The sequence below is a fragment of the Branchiostoma belcheri genome, unplaced genomic scaffold (assembly GCF_001625305.1).
Source record: "Branchiostoma belcheri isolate BF01 breed outbred unplaced genomic scaffold, Haploidv18h27 scaffold37, whole genome shotgun sequence".
NCBI classification, from domain to species: domain Eukaryota; kingdom Metazoa; phylum Chordata; class Leptocardii; order Amphioxiformes; family Branchiostomatidae; genus Branchiostoma; species Branchiostoma belcheri.
The window spans coordinates 376,969-398,025 of record NW_017803987.1 but is presented as its reverse complement, the minus strand read 5'-3'; the positions used below and the strand labels follow the sequence as shown (position 1 = coordinate 398,025).

Genomic DNA, 21,057 nt, shown 5'->3' with positions numbered 1-21,057 from the left:
GCAAAAAAAAAGTTGGCAAATTATTTGTCACATTAATGATCAGTTCACAGAAGGGACCACAAAACCTGGACCACAAAACCTGGAATATAAAAGTACTGCAAAAAAATTGATTTACACTAACCTGCACCTAATCTGCACTCATCCAACCATTCCAAAAGTATTTCAAGCCCTGCATTGGCATCTAATTATAACATAAGATGATACCAAAGCATTCCTTTGCCTGTCAACGTAGCAAATTTGAAAGAAAAAAGAAAGAAAGCAAAATAAGCAAAATGTTTGGTAGAACTGTTAATGTATAGGTCATCATTGCCATGACCTTTGATCTTTGGCCCTTAACCTTTGACATACATCCCCCTGATAGTGTTTGGTTGCCCTCATATGGGGGGCGTGGCTGCGGCCCAGGAAATTCATGTAGAGAGATTTAACTCAAAAGGACAGCCTTTCAAGGTATGGGTGGTGGTCAGCATACACTCACACATAGAAAAAACATCAGGTTTATATTGCATTGTACATGTACAAAATGAATCCAATAACTGGATTTTAAAGCTTCTAATAAGGCCACACCAACTTAATTTTATGGATGACATCCTCTGAAGACCCTCAAACTAGTGCGCATGAGTGAATAAAAAAAATTCCGGCCAAAAATAAAAATGCTACTACACCACAGGAATACAAAGCTGGTATTGTGAATTCACGGCAGTACTTAGCGACGTATATGACAAGCCGGTACATGCTGGCTTTTTATGGAATTCAGGAATCGGCATTGTACGTAATACTATGTACTGAGTTCTTCAGTTGTGGAGCTTCGGTAGCCTGGGTGCCCGGCTCTGTATTGTCCCTAACCACCATGAACTACCCAGGTCTATTATAAAAGCCAGGTTAGAGCCACGGTGGACATGATTTTTTTTTAGGGCAACAGGTGAAAATCAATGCGCGCACATATGTCATCCATAAAATTAAGTTGGGGTGGCCTAATATAAATAGATGCTTTAGATGACGTCCACTAGTTACTTTCATCAGTGAATGTGCTATAAGACTCATTCTCACTTTATCCAGTTGTTAGCTTTATCTTGTGTAATGTAGTCTTTTGCCTGGACGTCAAATGTTGGCCAACGGATGACAATTTTCAACACTTTGCAGCATTTGTTTTAAAAGGCTTAATCATGATTGGGATGTTACAAAATACTAGTAAAGTGGTAGTTATCGTTGTAGTAAAACAGCTTGAAGCTTGCCTTCATTTTCTCCTTCAGTACTTTTCTAGTTCAAAGCATGATACTTAAAAGGCCATATCTTTCCAATAAGCCAACTCATGGTTTGAACTGTACATGCACGGGGTCAAAGGTGAAGCCCCCTAACTTGTAAACAGTTCTTGTTTAGATGTGTTTTGTTTTTACACAGAATGCATGTGCAGCTCAAACTGTGGACCAACTTATAGCTATAAAACTTACATTATTATGATTGTTGCTTCAGATCTTCATGAAAATAGCCACAACCATTATGCTTTATATTATAAATGTGTCTATAATCATGTGTCTTGTTGACCGTCGTTGTTTGACCTCTCCAGTGTATCGGTGGCATCTTCGCTGAGCCGTGTGCAGCCTTACTCAAGCAGTTCTATGGTCAACAGAACCCTAATGGTGAGTTACAAAGGACAAAGTCCTTGTTACATGTTGGCACCCATTCTAGCCTATTTATGACTTGCAGAGACCTTCTTCTTCGAAAATGTTCAACCTTGCTATTAAAACGCTATATTTCTATATAGTCAACAGATCCTTTACTATTATATGCTGGCACTCAGGTCCAATTCTTTCAATGTTAGGCTAGAAACCTGACTTTGAGCTCTCTGTATCTTGGAATCTTTTTGTTTCTAAGAAATAATTAAAACATTTCTCCATGTTCTATACTTTTAACTTGTGTCTGTTGAAAGTTAAATGTTAACTGTTAGCTTTGGTACTTTCACACTTCATCGAAATAGAGTCAATTCCGCGTCACCGAGTGGGTTGTTATTGTCATTATTTAGAAATGTTTTGAATTCTTTGTAATTGTTTGTCTAAGAAATTTCATAATTTGGAAATATTTTGAACATCTTGTCAATATTCTAAATAATTCCCTGGTTTTCTAAAACGTTTGAAATATTCCTGATGTGGATTATGACATTTCCAATAGTTTCTAAATATTTCTAACAGCACTCTACCATTTTTTACCATTATTTCAAATTATTTCTAACATTTTGTAAATAGGTAAGTGGGATGGGAAGGAAGTAATTCACACATCCCTGTGAAGTACAGGGCAGACTGCCTGGGTGTCAGGCATTGATGCCTTACAACAAAAGAGCCACCAGTGTCCAGCAGTGAAATCTAAAAATATACTGAGGAAGACAGAAGAGTAGGATTAGCACCTACTTTTATGGGGGCAATTACCCACATCTACCATTTGGTTATTTGTTTGAAATAGTTATAAATATTTCGAATTGTGAAAGAAACACGTGGGTAGTTCAAATTTATTCTAAAAAAAGAGATCTTTGTACAGTCACATTCAAAATGTTTCAGAAATATATAAATGAATTCAAATATATTCAAATTTTCATTTTCAAATTTTTGAAAAATTTAGAACTTTTGTTACTGGGGTATTCTTTTCTTCTAAATAATTCAAACATATTAGAAACATGGAGAAAAAACCCACTCGGTGACGCGGAATGGACTCTAAGATGTTGAATGTTAGCTTTGGTGTTTTTGCATTTTGGTACTTTTAGTATTCTTAAAATTGTTTTTCTAAGAAAATAACATTTCTCTACTTCAGAATCTATAATTCTATGTTTTAACTCATAAATGTTGCAATTTTTTGTTAAATGACTATTGGCTTTGATACTTTTACATTTCATCAAAAATAAGATGTTAAAAAGATTTAAGCTTACATATTTTTACATTTTGGTACTTTTATCATTCTTAAAATTTGGCTCTAAGATTTACATTTCTCTATATTCTATACTTCTAAGTGTAAGTTGTTGTTTTTTCCAGCTCCGAATCCCAAGAAGAAGTCAGAGGGCAGAAGTGCAGGATTAGGAGGAAACCTGGCTAGTAATTTTGGCAGTGCGTTTGGTGGGTCAGGGGATGGTTCAGAGTACTATGCAGCTGGGTATGGCTACACGGAGTTCTAGATCTGACAGACTTCATCCCCATTTGCAATATAGTTCTTTCCCTTGCCGTCTACTGCTTCCATTTTATGTAATACAGAACTGACAAAGGACTAGACCTTTTCATGATTAGGCCCACTTTCCTGTACATGGTGATTGCAAAGCGACTGTGCATAGGCCAAAATTTGATTTTTTTTTCACCCTTAATTTAATAATTGGAATATGATGCTTGATTTTTTTTTCAACAACAAGAAGTTACGGGGAAAAGAGTTGTTGGTAGATACTCAAATCTATCTGGCAAATTTTCTCTTTAGTTGGTGAAATTATTACAAAATGGGAGGGGAAAGAAAGTACTTGGCATAACTAACAGCAACAGGAGTATTCAAAGATGGGAAGAAAGTCAAAAGTCTTGGAATTTTCTTAAAGATGTTAACCTCTGATCTGAGGACGTGAGGGCTCAACTCTGAAGTCAATTAAGTAGAGGTTAGTCGTTATTCTTAAGAAAAGACATTTAGGCCACACCAATTTAATTTCATGGTTAACAGATTCGCCCACTTCATTTTTTTCTGATTTGCAAAAAAAATAAATTCAGAATCAACTGCAAAATGCTCATATTTTGCCCTGAACAGTTGAGAACAGTCCTTTTCTTCCTAGTTGTTAGAGTTATTCCATCTTTCAATGCAGTGGTATCATTAAAAGTTCGAAATTCATTGTTTAAATTTTGAACCAGCCTGGTGTGTTGACTTCATGGCTCCTATCGTACCATTTTGGGCTATAATACGATGCCTAGGCCTGTTTTTTTTTTTCTCGCCCGTCCACTCCATTATTTTGCTAGAAAATCTGTTAACCAAAAAATGTGGTGTGGTGTGGCCTTATGGTAAGATTTAAGTGGAAGATGGTATGAGAGTGTCTCTGGGTTAGTCCCTCCAAAGTGAGTGTCAGTGCAATGTACGATTTGGAGCTGAAGTAACCAGGACATTTATTCAAGGAAGACAAGGCCTAGAAATCATTTTGTGAAAATCTACAAAAGTCAGCAAACACATTAACTACTGAAAGTAGACTTGAAAATACCACATTAATATGCAGACAGCTACAGGTCTTTGCTTCTATCTGAAGTATAACCTTCTTTTCCAACCTTTTCGTAGTTTTCAGCTAGCAGGAACAATAGATACAGATACATACATGTGTATACTAACAGTCACATAAGAGGGTAGCAAGCTAGATGAAACCACAATTATAGATAATCCTACAAACATATAATAAGTGAATAATCAGATATAAATACTACAGATTTCTCATAGTCATAGATGATAAACGTCAAATCTACAATTTGTAAGGTTTGTTTTTTGTGAATTAAGGATGTACCACAAGAGGGAAATGTCCTTTTTTGAAGCACTAATGTTTTCTTAACAAAATTGACTTGAAAACGTCAGATATAGATAGGACAAGCATTTCATCACTACAACAAATGTAGTATGCGCTGTATTTAAAATGCTGCACAAAAGGAACCTTTTGGGTCTATAATGTCTTGAAGCATGTCTCTAAGTACAGTATGTCTTTAAGCATGGTTATACGAAGTACTGTGACTAAAAACCAGGACTAAGTGTCAGTGGTTTGGAAAGTGTGAATTCTATTTTGTGAGATGAATCTCTACTTTATTGTAATACTTTATTTTTATGTAAGTATCCAGGGAAACTATGAAAACTTGAAATTGCGGATTGTTTATAAAGACTGTACGGGTTTTGGGTTTGTTTGAAAGTTCTGAGGAATGTTGCCAGAATTGAAATTAGGTGAAGATTGTGATGATTTGAAGTGTTGGCTTGGATAAATTTAGATAACTGTAACAAAATAAGATTCCTTAAGAATAAACACTAATTCTAGAGAAGGTTGCATCTATGTGACCAGCTTATGTATAGTATAAAACAATAATTGTAGGTTCGTACAAAAGTTAAAGATGTGCAAAAAATGTATTGAAATTAGATACTACTAGTTGAATCAAATGAGAATTAGTTTTTGTGCAATGTCTAGTTTTATTCAACTTTCATTTCTGAATCAGTGAAAATCATATTATTTTTTACTATTAGCAACAATTATGCAACTTTGATACAAATATTTTGTTCCCAACAAACGTTCCTTTTTGAAATTGTTTTGAAGATGTGAATTAATTTCTGTTTCTTTACAATTATACAAAAACTATAACTATTTTTGGACGATAAATCATGCTTTAGACTATTGTATGATAAATATAGTGATATGAAATATCTATTACTTATAATTTTCTTTTATGCTTCTTTTTTTACTAAATCTATCTGTTAAAAGTTTTCAGTTTATGTACTTAAAATTGATTACATCACAATACTCGAGTTGTTTTAGAAAGTCACAAAGTCCCTATATTTTGTATTTCGTTGCATTTTCTGTTTTGTAACAGTATAGATATATTATGTATAAATCTAATGCCCTTAGAGCTGGAGTTAGAACAATATTTTGTTAAGAGTAAAAGAGTGTTATCATTGAAAGATGCCAAAAGGTTGTGTGAACTCTGTAGATTGCCAAAGCTGTGGATAGTCGTTGGTTCAACTGTACATAGAGAGAGTCGTATATAGTTTCAGGTTGGAATATCAGTATATACTGCATTCTTAGCTACACATTCAAGCAAAGTAGGGTTTTTGGTGAACTCTTGGATACCCTCCTCAGGAATTAATGCCTTTTTTCATGAGCATGTTGGCAGAGCGTACTGTGGCTGCACCAAAGTCTTTGGCAGAACATCTCTGTTTAGGTTTTTTCGTATTTAAGGATGTCGCTCTGTCTATAGTTTTTGAATGCTGTGCCATATGTTCTGACACCCCTATTTTCTGACGCCCCTATGCTATGACACCCCTATGTTCTGACTTTATGTTCTGACTTCATGTTCTGACAACACTATGCTCTCACAACACTATGTTCTGACACCCCTATGTTCTGACACTATGTTCTGAAACCCTTATGTTCTGACTCCCCTATGTTCTGACACCCCTATGTTCTGACACCCCTATGTTCTGGCACCCCCATGTTCTGACACCCCTATGTTCTGACACTATGTTCTGACACCCCTATGTCCTGACACCCTTATGTTCTGACACCCCTATGTTCTGTCACCCCTATGTACTGACATCCCTATTTCTGACACCCCTATTTTGTGATACCCCTATTTTCTGACACCCCTATGTTCTGACACCCCTATGTTCTGACACCCCTATGTTCTGACTCCCCTATGTTCTGGCACCCCACTGTTCTGACACTCCTATGTTCTGACACCCCTATTTCTGACACCCCTAATTTCTGACACCCTTATGTTCTGACACCCCTATTTTCTGACACCCCTATGTTCTGACATTCTTATGTTCTGACACCACTATGTTTTGACATCCCTAAGCTCTGACATCCCTATGTTCTGACACCCCTAGTCCCAAGCCCTGAGGAAGGTAGCCAAAATGTTACCATAACTAACACATTGACTGTGTAGCTAATATACCAGTATATATGTACATAGAGAGGTCCCCTATTTTTTGTGGAGAGTTTGGAAAGTTGTACATGACTTAAGAGATTGTATGTGAACACATATTTGTACATGGACAATGGACTGCATGTGTACAGAGAGCAATATGGGCAAGTGACATTGCTAAATCAGGAGCACTACAAGAGTATTGGAGAAAATTGTACCAGAGTTGAAAACTATATTTATGTAAGTGTGGTTCTTGCTTGAAAGAAGAGCCTATAGCCGACTACAAAAAAAAGCTCTATAACATTTCAGCTATAGGTCTGGAGAGACTAAGTTGAAAATAGAACATTTTGTATGCTTGTACTGTACTGAAAAAAAAGGAAATGTGCAGATCTGCAATTTGTTAGAAGATAGGAGGAAAGTTTACGCAGTTTGTCTAAGATTTGCAGTGCAATAGAGTAAGACCACCTGTTTAAGGCAATGCTAGAGAGTAAGATAAGGACGTTTAGGTTTATTTATATTCTTCTGGTTATGTGAGAGAAAATCAGTGGTCTATCAGGCCAAGAACAATAAAAAGCAATGCAGTATTAGACTGGAATGTGTGTTTTTTATTGCCTTTGGTCTCGTATTTGAGCTTTGCCTAGCCAGCTACAGTAAACAACCCATCACACATGAGTGAAGTCCTTTATTGTACATAAGCACAGGTCACAGCAAATACAATTTTTATTTACACAAAAAACTAAACACTAGACTCAACAACATCATAATTTTGTGTTAATTTCTTGTGTGTTTTTTTTTCATTGTAAAAGTCTTGTAAATGTTTACGTAGCTATTAGCCCTCAAGAACTTTTTTGTTAGGGGTAGGGTTAGAAAAATAACTAGCTCTTACAATTGTGCTATAAATATTGATTGATTGTTGTGATTGATTGATTGATTGATTGATTGATTGATTGATTAATTGATTGAGAGACTACCTTAAAGCTGCATGTGTACGTTAATCTCCAACCAGATCATGCGGTGACAAGGCAGTACCCAGAGGAGTGTCTCTTCTGGCTAATGGACCGAGAGGGATCTGCTTGGAAATTAGTATACGTGCCCTACGTCACGTACACTATTGATAATTAACACGCTGTTACGTCATCTAATTTCCGGTCCAGTCAAGCGGAAGTGCGAAGCTCAGAGCAGCTAACTTCGGCGAAACAGGCAGGACGTTGTTCTACGTTCTTAAATCGTGAAAATAGATTGTTGGAAGAGAAGAGAGAGACAAAAAATTGAGAGTCGTAGTTAGCATTTGTCTGTTGTTGAGACTAAGGCGCCTGTACGTGACCATGCTTCACCGAGGTTGTGTCGTCATGTTGTTACGGGTACTAGTACTTGTCCTGTGCATGTGTGTGTTGTCGACCCTCAGCTATGAGACTACTCCGCCAGGTACGTGTATTACAACATCAACATTGGATATCATCATTTCTATGGCAGACTGGTCCTAGTTAGATGGGCACTGTCCACGAATCACGTTTTGAGGCTTTAATTAAGGGCATTCAGTGTAGTTTTTACGGCTTTGGAAAACCAGATTTTTTAAAGTCAATATTCTAGTCAGTTATCTACATACTAAGTTGAAACAACACTGTCCCAATGTATCATCAACATTCATGGAGCAAAAAATGCCCCAAATTCTGACATTCTGACAAAAAACGGTTACTGGAAGGACCTAGGTTAATTTTAGGGTGCCACCCAGAAAATATGGACTCATCTTGGAGCTTGTTTCTGCAGTTTAAAATGCTTTTTAAGTATGTAAATACTGATTCAAATGTGCTAATGTGAAGCAGTATGTGTCAATACCATAAAAATTGCCTTATTCAGAATATTTCCAGTTTTGCCGCCCTGAAATTACATTAGATGCCTTTAAGTGTGAAGTAATAACGGAAATGACTAAATGTCAATATCAAACGGCGGCCTACTGCCTTCGACCGCCGAGCTAACGCCCAGGGTAAATAAACAACATATGAAAAATAGCAGTAAGTAAACTGTTCATTCATTTATTCATTTATAAAGCTAACAACTTAAGCTACGGTCACAACCCGCCGTACGTGCTTTTTCTCCGTACGTTTTTCTGGGAGGCTATGTCTGCTACGTATATATATACGTTTTTTCTGAAAATGTGGGGAAGGAGTGACGTCTACGCACGTCTCCCGCACGGTTGCGCAAGGTGTAAGAGTGTGGTCTGCACGCCAAGTCTGGCCGTGAGCGGTTGCGTGTATCGTACGTTGCGCAAGTGGTAAGTGAGTTGTACGTGCTTACAACGTACCATCTCTAGCTGTACGATTGCAACTTTACCGCAACTTGGCGCAAGGAGGCCGTACTCACACGTGCTTCTTCCGCACGGCACGTACGGGGCACGCGCGTCGCTCGTACTCGCACTTACGGGTGGTGAATCCGCTGACCGCACGTAGAAAAAGTTTTACATGCACTTAAAGTTCTACGGCGTGTCTGCGTGCTCCCAAATCCGTAGGATTCCGTACGGAGGCGGTACTCACCACGCACGGATGCCCTACGTTTGCCCACGTTTTTGCACGTAGGCACGCAGAAGCACGTACGGCGGGTTGTGACCGTAGCATTAATTAAACACCATATTTCCTTCAGTAATGCCAACATTTCCCGAGAAGCCGTGTGGAGAGTTTCCCTGGCCGGCAGACGACCACGAATACACCGTCAACTGTGACTACAGCTACACCAGCTTCCCCGACTTCGTTGAAGTGGAGCCGCAGGGCCGCTGCAAGGGTAGAATGTTTCCGGGGTGTACGCAAGCCAGCTCCTCGGCTCTAGGGCCAACATACCCCCGAGGAAATTTTATCACAGTCCCCTGAGTTAGACATACTAAGTTGAAAACCACACTATCCTAATGTATATTGATCCCCATGGAGCAAAAATTCCCAAAATTCTGACGGAAAATGGTTATTGGAAGGATAAATAATAACAATCGTAATTCATTTTCGTGAATAGCTTCATGATCATCAGGTTGGTAAGTTACCGAGTAAAGAGACTCTATTTACACAACCAAGTGTTTTATTCACAGCCGACGTTTCGGTGACCGTCTGTACGTTTGGGAATGCTTCCATAGCAGTCACACCTGTGCTGCAATGCAATGTGAACCAGTCAGAATTGCCCTGCCGGAAGGTGACAGACGGTCACCAAAACATTGGCTGTGAATAAAACACTTGGTTGTGTAAAAATGTGCAAAGAGTCTCTTTACTCATAGAATCATTACTCGGTGATTAATTTTGTTTCAAGCTTTGCAATTGGTTGATATCTGAATAACGATTTTGACATTGTCTGATTAAGGCTAATGACCGTGCTTGGATTATGAGAAATTTAAACTGTTCTCCAACTCATAAATTTCACTCACCAGAATTTTCGACTGAAGTAGATATCGCCCCCCGTCCCGGTTGAGCGATGGTTGAAGTGCCCTGATGTATATGGCCTCTTTTATGCCTCTCTTGAAGTAATCCTGTTCGGTATCCAAGACGGGGACCGGGGGCGATATCGACTTCAGACAACCTTTGACCCTTTGCTGACGTCACACGTGGGCAAAAATCACGTGTCCACAGAATTTGGGTCAGATAGCTGAGGAAGACTGAGTGATTCAGTCGAAAATTCCGGTGAATGAAATTTATGAGTTGGAGAACAGTTTAAATTTTTCATAATGTAATTTACCAAGTGAAGATGAACTTTAAAATTTCATGCTGACTGTGTTTGGACTACAGGTCCGCTGTCCCCCGAACAGTACAGAGTTCCTAGTGGGGCCGCCTTTTGACGGTAACCAGGGTCTGACTGATGGGCTGTACTACTGTAACAGGTTAAACGGCACATGGCTGGGTAGTCAACCTGTGTGTCTGGGTAAGTCTGTTACCTTCGCCAAAAAGGTTATGTTTTCCATAGCGTTTGTTTGTTTGTTTGTTTGTTTGTGTGTGTGTGTGTGTGTGTGTGTGTGTGTGTGTGTGTGTGGTTTAGCACGATAACTCAAGAAGCTTTAGATGGATTGTCATGGAAGTTGGTAGGTGGGTAGGTGTTGATAAGACCTAGAAATGATTAGATTCTGCCCCCCCCCCCAGTAGCTTCCCTTGGTACTGCAGCAGAACTTCCGGTTTTGATATCTCATGATCTAGACATATGCTAGGTTCACGATTTTAGAGTGGTAGATAGCTCTTGGGCTAGGAAAGAAGCCGGGCATTAATCTGCCCCCCCCCTCCCCCCTAGCATCTTGTTTATCTATCAAACGTCGTTTTATTTACCTGTTTCAATCCACCTACATAATAGTGATTGTGTCCAGTGAAACATAATGTCTAGGTGACTCTACGTGGATGTGTTGTGACACTTCTGAGCTGAATAAACTTCACCATTTACATTTACCTTTACGTTTGAGGTTACATCCTGATGAAAGATTCACCCCTTCCCTACACCATTTTACCAAACAGGCTTCTACAACAACGCTACCATGGTAACGGACGAGTCCAAGGGGATCCGGCTGGTGGGGGGAGCGTCCTACGGCTATGTGGAACTTTTCGACAACGTCACGCAACAGTGGGGGCCTGTGAGAGGGCGGCGAGAGGGAGGATATGACCCATTCGACAACGCTCAAATGGAGTTGGTCTGTAATATTTGAAGTTTGGAGGTCGTTTGGTATGTTAGCGTCTATATATCTTAGTATAGAGAGAGATCCAAACAGTTCGATTACTTCTGCCGAGCCGGGTTTATTGATCCGTATGTTAACTCTAATACAGGTAGATGTGGTCGAATGGTTACAAGGGAGTTTAGTTACACAGAGTTACCAATGGTCTAGGATTACACAGATGAGATACTAACAGTTACATACAATACTAATCTACAGAGCTACAACTAGACACGTACACGTACCTGAGTCCTCGGTCACGAACTGACTAACACAGCGATTGTCTCTTCCAAGCTCAACTATGCTAACAATAGCCTTCACCTGATTGGTTGCTCTCACCAAGATCACCAACCAATCAGTGCCTACCTAACGCGCAAATATATGCATAGCTCTCTATGATAAGTCTTTCCACATGGTCATTTACATATTACCCTAATTACAATATTCATAATCGTTACAGGTCGACCTGGCTTGCAGAAACCTCCGGTTCTCCTCAGGACTTGCCACCACGGCGTACGTGAGGAAAGACTGGTGGGAAGACGACATGTGGCCGTTGGAGGAACACTACGAAATCACTCCCCTGCAGTACCGTTACCGGCCGCCAGGCTACCCGCACGAGGCGGTAACGGCTTCATTTAAGTTGTCCCGAGTATGCAAATGAGGGCGTCATAGATCGTGTGGTGAGGGGACCGTGTGCGGAAGGTGACAGGGACTGTGCTGACGGAGCGTTCTGTCTGGCATGCGAAGGGCAACAAGCATCTGCACATGCATCTGTGTTAGTTGGTTAGTTATACTTCATTATGACGAAAAAGCTAAACGTTATGTCCAACACTAAGTAAATTCTTTTACTCTTTTACTGAGGGGTTCGCCCCTCTTACGTCTTGAAGTTAACAAAAAAATTATGATTCTTACTCAAACCTTTATACTTAATACCCAATTAACGATTTATAGTTGCCTAATGATTTATATTGCCGTTAGTCTTGTATAAACGAACGCCCATTTGTTGTTTTGTCATCTTCATACTTGTAATTTGTATTCTATGTCAGGGGTGTGATTAATATTAGCTTCGGCTAGAGTTTCCACCTCTATGTCTTGTACCATGTCTTGTACTTTGCTCTTTCAATAAAATAAAAAAAAATAAAAAAAGTAAATTGGGACTTACCCAAATTTTCGGCTAATTAACTCCGTCAGCCTTGTTCACGGAATGGACCCGTCTACTGTACTGCAGCTTTCGGGACGTGACGTCGGAAACACGTGATTGCAGCAGAGAGCCAACCGTCGAACACTGAACAGAGACGGGGGGCGACACAGGTTATCTGACACGTACGACGCTCTGCTGCAATCACGTCTCCGACGTCACGTCCGACGTCACGTCCCGGAAGCTGCAGTAGACAGATCCATTCCGTGAACAAGGCTGACGGAGTTGCCCAAAAATTTGGGCAAGTCCCAATTTATGCTGGGATCACATTTCCAAAGCGGGGCCCGGCCGGGCAGTCTTATGGAACGAAAAGTATGATATAAAAGACAACAAAGCACAGAAAAAGTTGAAAAAGTTAATAATGGGACATATTTGTGTAGTTCATGCAATATTCATAATGGAAGATTATTTGCCATTCAATGATATTTTTTTTTCAGAATCACGGGCCGCCAGTGGCGCTGCCAATCACCTGTTTCCGGTCTCAGTCTACGTCATCGCACGCGCATGCGCTGTGTATGCTGTCACTCTGTTGCTGATCGCAACAGCAGTGGCGTGAAAGGCATTCTGGGAAGGCATCAACAACGTTCAGAGATAACCACAAGAGACAACGTTTCTATAATCGAAATATGAAATTTTAATGTAACGACGACCTCACTCGGTAGTTTATTCGGTTGTTATCGCACCTGACCAGGGATTATCTCACCATATACACCAAAAATTATTAAACATCCTTTTAATGGATCGTATGTACTAGTATTCCGTAAAATTCTTATGTTTTCTTGTAATGGATCGTATGTATTTCGTGAAATTCGTATGTTTCTGGTAATTGATCGTATGCATTCCGTAACATTCGGATGAATTCCTTGTAATTAATGGATCGTATAAAGAACGTAAAATTCGGATGAATTCCGTAAAATTTGTATGAATTCTGTAAAATTCGTATGAATTCCGTAAAATTCGTATGAATTCTGTAAAATTCGGATGAATTCTTTGGCACCTCTAATCAAGGCTCTGGGAAGAAAGGACAGTTCATGTTTCTTTGTTCGACTATGTGACGTCATAAGCCAGTTGTCAGGCCGGATCTTATCATAACGGCCACAGTTCAAAGGGTTGTTTTTGTCGTCCCCGACGTTAATAAGGTTAACATCACCAGACATAATAACATCAAATGTTAGGTCTAAAAAGACAAAATTCTGATGTTAACGTTGACCAAACATCCAATAAAAACTGTGAAAAATCAGGGTTTCGCGCAGGCGCAGTGCGTTCTGCCGACGTGGTGGCCAAACCAAGGCGCCTATATATATATATACATCTGTATGTACACTTGTATGTATACCAGTATATACACCTGTATGTACGCTTGTATGTACACCTGTATGAGGTCGGAAACACACATGCTTGTTTGGAGAGGAGTCTAAGGTTTCGAAGTCTCCAAGAAACCTTGTAATATTACCATCGAGTTGACCTGTTCGCTAAAGGTGAGACATTTAAAATCTTGAACTACACAGAAGCTTACTACTGCATATATTCATGATAAATTCTTGTTTTACTAGTGTTTGTGAAAAAACTCCCAGACAGCACTTACTCTTTCTCAGTCCTTTCAATGGTTGGTGCGTCCAGATTTTATTGTATTTGTGACAACACTCAGAAGCCGGAATTATATTGTTCAGCCCGCGCCCCAATGTTTACGCGAGTTTGTCGATCTGCCATGTTTCCCAAACCCCATAAAGGAGGGCCTGCAAGGGGGGGGTCCCGACAACGCTCTACGCTAAATTCGGAAACCTCTCGATTACGCTTTACGATAAATTCCAAGTGGCTACAACGCATTACGTAAAATTAAAACGCCGAATACGCTCTACGCAAAAATAATAGAGCGGTCCGTCTACGCTCTACGTAGAATTTAAACGGCCGATTACTCCCTACGGAAAAGGGCTTGCGGGCCCCCATAAAGCATTGTTGCGCCGGCGTCAAATATAATAAATTATCATTATTTAACTGTTCAGTCGCATGCACAAAAGAAAACTCCAGTTTAAACTGAGACGTGATGACTGCTTTACAATATGTTACTATGTTTCTCGTGAAACACAGTTTGTGTGATCAAGGATATTATACACTGTGTATAATGTCCTTGGTGTGATGAATCATAATACGTACTGTATACAGCTGTTAGGCCATGTTGATTTGATTATATGGATGACATCATCTGGGAACCCCAAAAGTGATGCGCGCGTGCGAATAAAAAAAAGTTTTGCAAAAAAAAGGTACTTTCATTATGAAATCTACGTGGTCAAGAAGGTGGAACAAATGACACAGAGTCCGGCATGGCGAATAATATACTCTTCAAATTCATTTCTTTACATTTTGTCTTTTTTTATTCTACAACATTGGTATCGTTTTTAAATATTTTTTTTTGCAACTTACGGGTTATATTGGCTCATTTCGCAACTGTTTTGTACGATTTACAGTATGGTTGAAAACTTTTTTTTTTGGAAACGGCCAATAATTCATGCGCGCGTGGATGTCATCCAGATAATGAAATCAACATGGCCTTAGATCGTATCAGGGACCGTATCCGTGTTCCGTATTATGTGAATCCTATATGGTACATCCAGCATGGCAACAGACATCTTTGCCCATTTTCGGCATGTTGACCACTTTCAAAAGACAACAAATTAAATTTCTTTTCTTTTTCAAAATCAGGCAAAAGTTAATGCGCGTGTCATCGTGTTTACAGACACACAGACAGACACACACACACACAGACGAACGCCCATGAAAACACAACCTTCTTGGCGAAGGTAAAAATGTACCCAACACAATCCATCCGCACCTTTCCGTCATCTTTACACATACGTATATTATCATTAACAATGCTTTAATAATAAAAATACGTCAACTTTACATACAATTTATGAATATCTTAATCATTATTTAAGACTTAAGGGCTACGTGAAAACCGGAAAATAAGGATCCATCCGCACCTACGGAAAGACCACGTAACCACGATCTTTACGTACTCGTATAAGACGTGTATAGATGCGTAAAGACGGAATATACGTTGACTTTAAGCATAGTTTAAGCATCCGTAAATACCGTTTTTCGTGCCGTGTGGGTCGAGGATAATTACTGGTTCTGCAAATTTGAACACTGACTGACCGACTACCAACCCGGAGGTTCAGTTGATACCAGCAATTCCCTTCATCTTTGATTACGAAGGCCCACAACGATGCTTCCACACACCTCTTCCCTAGCCCTTCCACAGCGCGCTGCCAAGGGAAGAGCGCTATGGAAGGCCGTTGGCAGGTCCGCGGAAGACCGCTATGGAAGGTATATCCTTTGGCAGCGCGCTGTGGAAGGTCCGCGGAAGAGCGCTATGGAAGGTATATCCCTTGGCAGCGCACTGTGGAAGGGCTGTGAAAGAGGTGTGTGGAGTGTCGTTGTGGGCCTTCGTATTTGATAGCCTGGGTTCCATCCTGGTTAGTTTACGTCCGCTCCCACAGTCGTCCCCTTGGTTGGTGGGAGCGACTGTGGGAGCGGACGTAAACTAACCAGGATGGAACCCAGGCTACATCTTTGAACCTTCGAAGCTGAAAAATCTTCTGTTCTTTGGCAGGAGTGAGTGGAGATGAAAGTCAAATTTGTTGTGATCGTTGCCTTGGAAACAACTATTTTGCTGTTGTTGGGTTGGGCAGACTGGCCCTGGCGACTTCTTCACACAAAACACCCACACCGCGCCCCAGCTCCTATAAGGTAACACATCTAGCCTTAGCTTGCTGTTAAAGTTTGTAGTCTCTACCAGACTAACTACGCTGGCTATATAGCAGAATATTTGCCAGGGGAGTTTGGCCGCCTTGTAGGTTTGACTGGCCGCGCAGGGAAAGAAACTACCTCCCCGCAGCCGGACTCCCTTGGCTAATTTTACTCTCTTTTTTTGCCGAATTCTACGATCCGTATTCCTGTAAGAAGGCCTGGTGAAGGCTGTAAAGTTTGCACGTCAGTCTGACTTCCTCAGAGCTTAGGCCACACCGAGTAACTTTTACGGATGACGTCCTCTGGAGACTCCTAAATCCAATGCGAGAGCACGAGAAAAAAAGAAGGGCCGAAAGATTCCTAGATTTGATAGAAATAAATATACTAAGGGACGACAAATGATAGGACCCAAATTGAATGAGAGAACACGGTGTAACAACCAAGAAGTCTTTTATTCGTCATGAAAACAGCAATAAATCAGTGGAACGGCAGTTGGTCATAGTACAGCTAGAAAGCGAAATTTCTTCTTTTGTTTCTGGCCCAAAACAGGCCGAAATCAATGCGCGCAGACGTCATCCATAATAAAAATTACTTGGTGTGGCAAAAAATAGAGTAGTGACAATTTTCCATCTATACATTTGTTTTAATAAATTTGTTTTAACTTTCAGTCGGCATCTTTTCTCAAACCGTTCCCGTGACGAAACCGCCCCAGACGTACCCTGGAAGCCAGAGTACAGCGGGTCGCGGCTGATTTCTTATCGGCCCGCCAAGAACATATACACGCGAAACACGATCCAGCCGGCCAGGGTAGTTAGCGCCCCCGCAGTACTGCGTACCCTACCCTGGAAGCCAGAGTACAGCGGGTCGCGGCTGATTTCTTATCGGCCCACCAAGCACATATACCCGCGAAACACGATCCAGCCGGCCAGGGTAGTTATCGCCCCCGCAGTACTGCATACCCCAGACGCGGAGGGCGCCCGGCTGTCGGGCCTTCTGCGGGAATTCTCGGGCAGTTACCGCGATATTCCCGCTGACAGGGACACGGCAACGTCAGCCGAGTTCACGGAGTTCCACATCCCACATCCGGGGTCTTTCTACAGAGTCGGCGCCATCTTGTTTGTGACGATCCGTGCAAAGGACATGCGCAACGGGTATGCCCTAACTTACTTCGAAAGTTCATCCGTGTTGGCAGATGTCATTTTGAAGCAGTTTTCAACTGTAATTTCCAACATAAGGGATTGGACTTACCCGAATTTTCGACTGTACAACTCGCCTACATCCGGGCACTACGACTTTTCCTCAACAAAGACGGGGGGCGCCACAGACTTTATGCAACTTACGATCCATTGAAATAAAAAAAAAAGTTGCATTTTTTTAAGCCTTGTATCCAGTCTTATCGTGGTTAGGGTATGGTATACCGGTAGTTGAGGCAGGCTGTGTCCGAGTTTACTAGTCCGAGTTCGGGGCTCTAATAGTTTCCACCCGCCCAGTATACAACAGGCCGCCCGGTAGGAGTGTTACGCTAATAGAGATGGCACTCCGGGGGGTTGATTTGCCCCTCCATGTTCGTGGTGGGGCTAATCAATCTCCCATCGTGAAATACCCTACCGGGAAACCTAGCTGAGGCGGGCGGGGAAGAGCACCCGCAGCCCCGAGGAAAGCCCGCCCCAACCGCGATAAGACTGGATACCAGGCTACATTTTTTGTGTTCTCACGCAAGAGAGAAGACTGTGGGAGGAGACTTCTTCCGTGCTAAGATCTACACCGAGTGGACCAAGTCCAGCGCGCCGGGCCGGGTGCGAGACTACGGGAACGGGACGTACGGCGTGACGTTCCGCCTCCTGTGGGCAGGTATCGTCACCGTCAGCGTCAGGATGGTCCACTCCTCCAGCGCCGTCCGTGTCTTAAAGAGACTTCGGGAAGAATTTCCTACCAACAGGGCGAAGTAGGCATGCAGATTATTCTTGTCACATAAAGAAGGAAGAAAGCTATTAAAGAAAATGAAGTACTGATAAACTATCTCTCTGTCTGTGTATGTGTGTGTGCGTGCATGTGTGTGTGTGCGTGTGTGTGTGTGTGTGTGTGTGTGTGTGTGTGTGTGTGTGTGTGTGTGTGTGTGTGTGTGTGTGTGTGTGTGTGTGTGTGTGTGTGTGTGTGTGTGTGTGTGTGTGAATGTGAGTGTATCTGAGCTTGACTGCGTGTCAGTGTGTGTGTGTGTGTGTGTGTGCGTGTGTGTGCGTGTGTGTCACACAGTGTGTGTGAATGTGTGTGAGTGTGACTGTGTCAATGTATGTGTGTGTGTGTCAACGTGTGTGTGTGTGTGTGTGAATGTATGTGTGTGTTTGTGACTGCGTTTGTGCACGTGCGTGTGTGTTTTTAAACTGTGTTTCTGTGCATAGATCTATGTGCTACAGGTTTTATCAATTCATTCTGTACCGTCTTTCAATTTTCATATTGCCACCACAATACTTGAAAGTTTGACATAAAACATTCATTGAAAAAAATGGCTGCTTTAGTCTTTCGTGCGTTCTTTTTCACTTAAATATACTCTAATTCCTGATGTCTATATGCCCATAGATTCAGGCGAAGATACGTGTCTGGGAACAGGACCTCAGATGGTTGGTGTAGTTCGCACAGGAGCGACCTGCACAGTCCTGAGGGCGGCGGGATCTGTGACTTCTCAGACCGGTGGGTATGGTTTACTGGCCTGGTGTCCGGTATATCGTGGTTGGGGCGGGTTTTCTTCGGGGCAGCAGGAGCGCTTTCCCTCCCGACTCAGCTAGGTTCCCCGGTAGGTTTTGCACGACGGGAGTTTATATTGTGGTGGGACTAACCAACTCCCGGTGTGCCAAACTCTATCACATCCCTCAACAAAGACGGGGGGCGCCACAGACTTTCTACAACCTATGATCCACTGCTCACGGACTCACATGTGTTATCTGCGTGACGTCACGGAAGCGGTGGATCGCTCATTCCTTGACAAAGACTGGAGTTGTACAGTCGAAAATTTGGGTGACTCCAATATTTTTGTGTTGGAAATTGCACGCAGTTCCATCTTGTTTCATAATGAAATTTAATAATATACATTTTGCCTTCCACTATAGCTATGCGTCAGTAGAGTGGTACTGTGAGAGGCCGTGGAACGTGTCCTGTGACCAGTCGGTGTACCACGGCTTCGATTGGTTCCGGTCCGTCCAGGAACTGGGGATAACTGAGGAGGAAAGATCCTACTTCAAAAAGGGGTGAAGTACCAATATATAACAGGGTAGAGACTCCAATCTGGGTTGGTGGAAAAAGGAGTCCATAGGAGTTCATAGAAACTCTAAGTACCCATAGAAACTCTAAGTACTCATAGAAACTAGAAGTACACATAAAAACTAGAAGTACACACACAAGAAAAAATTGTACCTATGGTCTTTCGTAGAATTTCGTAGAAACCACCGGACTGCTTTTTCCACCCCCAAATCGGACTGGACTGCTTTTTCCGCCAATCGGACTGGACTCCTTTTTCCACCAACCCCTCCAATCTCGCATAGAATCACCGATCATACCGGTAGAGATCCCAAGTCTCTGTCCACAGAGGGTCGACGGTCATCAGGATTTAACGAAGAGTAGTCAAATCAAGTGAATCTTTATTGCACAACAATTGTAACGGGTACAATGCATGGCAAACTCTTCAGTACTACATATCTAGCTAACATCTACTCTCACGTCTACAGTGACTACAAGTTCTATGTATCGAAAATAACATACTCTTTCAAAAAGGTAAATATAGTACATGTATGTATATGGAGCATGGCTTACATGATAATGTGCATGTCTTGAGTTCTATATATGACTGTACAAACTAGAATGTACATCAGTTGGCGGATATAATATGATTTCTTTTATCTAAAGCTTTGGATATATACATGGAAGTTTCGTCGGAACAGGACATGAGTAGAGTAAAAGTATCTGAGATTGTTTTAGGTAAAGTTATATGTGCCTTGTTGGTGATCTCATCCAGAACTTACAAGTCAATCCATTGATCTGAAGGGACATGAACTGACGTTGAAAAGCTGTCTGGCTATAAAGAGAATATTTCCACATGCACTGATTCAGAGTTTAATCGGGATCTCTAGTCATGATTATTACTGGTAAAATCAACGATTGTACTGACAGAGATCCTGATATTGTTATCTCAGAGACTCCAATCGCAATATCTACTGCAGTACTGGTAGAATCGGCGATTTTGCTAGATTCCAGTCTGTCCTGACAGCCATAACAGGGCTGATAGATATTGGCATGCAGTGAACGTTGACACGAAATCATGTGAGAGAACCAAAGAGAAATTTACAAGGGCAAAGTTTAGAATCAAACAAGGTTAAATTAAATTATTTTATCATACCACATCTAAGTCCAGCTCATTAACAACTCAGCTAAATCGTTAATATTTTGGTATTTATGTGCTTTCTCCAGGGAACCTCCTTGGCATGAATTTACGGCTATCAAGTCTATCATAAAAGTGAAAAAAGGTACGACATCTACAATTTTGGTGGTAGGACACCAAGATGGCGACCGGACTGAGCAGCTACCGAGGTGCATGCCGGGTCTTCCTGCCCCGTTGCCTTCTGGTACTATCGCAATGGCCGATGGGTATCCCGTGTTTGCCAGGGACCACGATTAACGATGCCTCTGACTGGAAGAAATGTCTACAGAATTCAGCGCTGGATTTCCTCGGGGATTCGACCACTCGACAGTGGTTTTACTACATGGCAAAATACATGCAGATGGAGGTCAGAAATAGCCCTTACTTCTTATCGTTAACTGCCGGTACCCATCTACGCAGAGGA

The 21,057-nt window shown here is 41.5% G+C and overlaps 2 pseudogenes; both read left to right on the top strand.

Annotated features, from left to right (window-relative positions):
* The first annotated feature begins 349 nt into the window (after positions 1 to 349).
* LOC109476279 lies at positions 350 to 13,713 on the top strand (annotated as a pseudogene).
* Positions 13,714 to 16,039: 2,326 nt separating this feature from the next.
* The window catches only part of LOC109476269, a 5,510-nt pseudogene continuing 492 nt past the window's right edge, over positions 16,040 to 21,057 (top strand).